Source organism: Symphalangus syndactylus, chromosome Y, assembly GCF_028878055.3.
Source record: "Symphalangus syndactylus isolate Jambi chromosome Y, NHGRI_mSymSyn1-v2.1_pri, whole genome shotgun sequence".
Lineage (NCBI taxonomy): Eukaryota > Metazoa > Chordata > Mammalia > Primates > Hylobatidae > Symphalangus > Symphalangus syndactylus.
The window spans coordinates 20,207,229-20,211,504 of record NC_072448.2 but is presented as its reverse complement, the minus strand read 5'-3'; positions in this window follow the sequence as shown (position 1 = coordinate 20,211,504).

Genomic DNA, 4,276 nt, shown 5'->3' with positions numbered 1-4,276 from the left:
CAGCCGAGAAAAAAAAAAAAAACTGTTAATAAAAATTTCAAAACAAAAAAGGAAATACGTTACATTTTCTTTTGCTAAACCAATTTCTGGGAAGCAAACAGAAAGTGAAGACTCATAGCCACATCTTTGTTAGTGATCAGCCACTGAAGAGTTAGAGGCTGCTAGTAAGAGGGAGTTCCCTTGCACTGAAATCAACTGAGATCGCAATTCTCCATTCAATACAGGGTGCATCAATTCATGGATTAGTTGGTTTTGAATTTGTGTCTTGGAAGAGACGAAGGAAGAAAGAAAGGAGAAAAGAAATTAAGAAAGAAAATAAGAGATAAAGGAATGAAGGGAGGAAGAGAAAGGGAGGAAAGGAGAAAGCAAGAAAGAAAAGAAAGAAGGAAGGATGGAAGGAAGGAAGCAAGGAAGGAAGTCAGACAAGTTAAAACAAAATTCAGTAGGATTTTCCCAGTAGAGATATAGACAGATGTGTTACATTCATTGGAAATCTTCCTTTTATTTCCATAATGTTTCTAGATCCATGTCCAGAAGTTAGCAACCTTCCCCTGCACAAGTCTTACCCCATGAGACAAGAAGGCTAGTGTGTTCTAGAAAAATGTTTGTTTCCTCAGCTTCCAAGTGAAATTGATGGTTAGCCAGACCCATTTGCAGACTCTTAACTTCCCTAGAAGCCAATTTCAGCAGCTTACACTGGGATACGAAGTATAAGAGAAAATTCTTCCAGTTCATCGCACCTCTGTGGACTGTTGGAAAATATAACCAAAATATTCAACAGCAAGGGACTGTTTGCCTGTTACAAAAATATCCAAAGATACGTCTGTCACCTCTAAAAATGAAGATTTCAAGAAACTTTTTAGGAAACAGAGAAATGCTCACACTATGTAACTTAAATTTATTTATTTATTTTTTTTTTATTTTTTTTTTTTTTTTTTTTATTATACTTTAGGGTTTTAGGGTACATGTGCACAATGTGCAGTTTTGTTACATATGTATCCATGTGCCATGTTGATTTCCTGCACCCATTAACTCGTCATTTAGCATTAGGTGTATCTCCTAATGCTGTCCCTCCCCCCTCCCCCAACCCCACAACAGTCCCCGGAGTGTGATGTTCCCCTTCCTGTGTCCATGAGTTCTCATTGTTCAATTCCCACCTATGAGTGAGAACATGTGGTGTTTGGTTTTTTGTCCTTGCGATAGTTTACTGAGAATGATGTTTTCCAGTTTCATCCATGTCCCTACAAAGGACACGAACTCATCATTTTTTATGGCTGCATAGTATTCCATGGTGTATATGTGCCACATTTTCTTAATCCAGTCTATCGTTGTTGGACATTTGGGTTGGTTCCAACTCTTTGCTATTGTGAATAGTGCCGCAATAAACATACGTGTGCATGTGTCTTTATAGCAGCATGATTTATAGTCCTTTGGGTATATACCCAGTAATGGGATGGCTGGGTCAAATGGTATTTCTAGTTCGAGATCCCTGAGGAATCGCCACACTGACTTCCACAATGGTTGAACTAGTTTACAGTCCCACCAACAGTGTAAAAGTGTTCCTATTTCTCCACATCCTCTCCAGCACCTGTTGTTTCCTGATTTTTTAATGATGGCCATTCTAACTGGTGTGAGATGGTATCTTTTAAAAAAGATATATACACAGGATATATCTACATATTTTAAATTTAAAATGTGTTTTGAAATACATATTGCAATGAAAGCACATTGAGCTAATCCTATTCCTAGCTGTTAATCCAAATATAAAGTATATCTACAGATATTTGCTGCTCAAATTAAATATTCAGGCATATCAGTATAGTTTAAAGATGAAAGGGTTCATTCCCCAAACTATTAAAACAGCACACTAGTGAGAGGTGACAGCATGCTGGCAGTCCTCACAGCCCTCTCTTGATCTCGGTGCCTCCTCTGCCTGGGCTCCCACTTTGGCGGCACCTGAGGAGCCCTTCAGCCCACCACTGCACTGTGGGAGCCCCTTTCTGGGCTGGCCAAGGCGGGAGCCGGCTCCCTCAGCTTGCAGGGAGGTGTGGAGGGAGAGGCACCAGCGGGAACCCGGGCTGTGTGCGCTCTTGTGGGCCATCTGGAGTTCCGGGTAGGTGTGGGCTTGGCGGGCCCCTCACTTGGAGCACCCGGCTGGCCCTGCTGGCCCCGGGCAATGAGGAGCTTAGTACCCAGGCCAGTGGCTGCAGACGGTGTACTGGGTTCCCCAGCAGTGCCGGCCCACCGGCACTGAGCTCAATTTCCCACCGGGCCTTAGCTGCCTTCCCACGGTGCAGGGCTCTGGACCTGCAGCCCGCCATGCCTGAGCCTCCCACCCCCTCCACGGGCTCCTGCGTGGCCCGAGCCTCCCTGACGAGCGCCACCCCCTGCTCCACCATGCCCAGTCCTATCAACCACCCAAGGGCTGAGGAGTGTGAGCGCATGGTGCAGAACTGGCAGGCAGCTCCACCTGCAGCCCCAGTGCAGGATCCACTGGGTGAAGCCAGCTGGGCTCCTGAGTCTGGTGGAGATGTGGAGAACCTTTATGTCTAGCTCAGGGATTGTAAATACACCAATCAGCACCCTGTGTCTAGCTCAGGGTCTGTGAATGCACCAATCGACGCTCTGTATCTAGCTACTCTGGTGGGGCCTTGGAAAACTCTTATTTCTAGCTCAGGGATTGTAAATACACCAATTGGCATTCTGTATCTAGCTGAAGGTTTGTAAACACACCAATCAGCACCCTGTGTCTAGCTCAAGGTTTGTGAGTGCACCAATCGACTCTCTGTATCTAGCTGCTCTGGTGGGGCCTTGGAGAACCTATATGTCCAGCTCAAGGATTGTAAATGCACCAAACAACAGTCTGTATCTAGCTGCTCTGGTGGGGCCTTGGAGAACCTTTGTGTCTAGCTCAAGGATTGTAAATACACCAATCGGCACTCTGTATCTAGCTCAAGGTTTGTAAACACACCAGTCAGCACCCTGTGTCTAGCTCAAGGTTTCTGAGTGCACCAATCCACACTCTGTATCTATCTGCTCTGGGGGGGGCCTTGGAGAACCTTTGTGTCGATATTCTGTATCTAACTGATCTGATGGGGATGTCTAGCTCAGGGATTGTAAATGCACCAATCAGTGCCCTGTCAAAATAGACCACTCAGCTCTACCAATCAGCAGGACGTGGGTGGAGCCAGATAAGAGAATAAAAGCAGGCTGCGCGAACCAGCAATTGCAACCCACTCAGGTCTCCTTCCACACTGTGGAAGCTTTGTTCTTTTGATCTTTGCAATAAATCTTGCTACTGCTCACTGTTTGGGTCCACACTGCTTTTATGAGCTGCAACACTCACCGCAAAGGTCTGCAGTTTCACTCCTGAGCCAGCGAGACCATGAACCCACCAGAAGAAAGAAACTCCGAACACATCCGAAAATCAGAAGGAATGAAAAACTCCAGATGCGCGGCCTTAAGAGCTGTAACACTCACCGTGAGGGTCCGCAGCTTCATTCTTGAAGTCAGTGAAACCAAGAACCCACCAATTCCAGACACACTAGTGTTTTCTACATGGTGTCAATGTCCCTCATCCAAATGTATTACTAACCCACTTGTTAGTTTAGGAAACTGTAAGCCAGATTTATAAAACAGGCCTCATCTTATAAAATGTGTTCATTATATAAATGCTTTCTGCTCCTATCTTACTGTGGGTTCAATTAATTATTTGAACATTCTCCTTTAGGTTGACTCAAATGCAACATTTTCTCAATTGTTTAAAAGAGACCGTAATATTTCAGGATAGATTTTTGAAACCCAAACATTGGATGAATTTAAATGTGAACTACTTTTTCCAGGTTACACTTTTAAAAGTTACGGAACAAATAAACGTAAATCTGATACTTGAGTGTGCCCAGTAGACTCCAATCCTTCAACGTTCTGTGTAGCCTTTTGTGTAGCTCATTTTGACTCAACACTTCAGACATGGGGAGCAAGATGGACTAGAAGACAAAATGGTTGCATGTTACCTGGGGGATAGAGGAAAGGTGAACAACAGAAAAAAGACCACTGGTCTCTGAAGAAACACTGAGTGGCCTAGCAGGGAAAGGGGTGTTAAGGAATATCAACAAGACTTCATTTCTACCTGTCCCTGACAAGGGGTAGTTTTGTATTCCTGAGTCATCCAGCACCAGTTTCCTCCCGTCATCAGCTTCCTCCCAAGCCACTTCACTCACCCCGCTATGGCCTGAGTTGAGTGCCCAGCCCAGGCTGCAGGGCCAAGATGACAGGG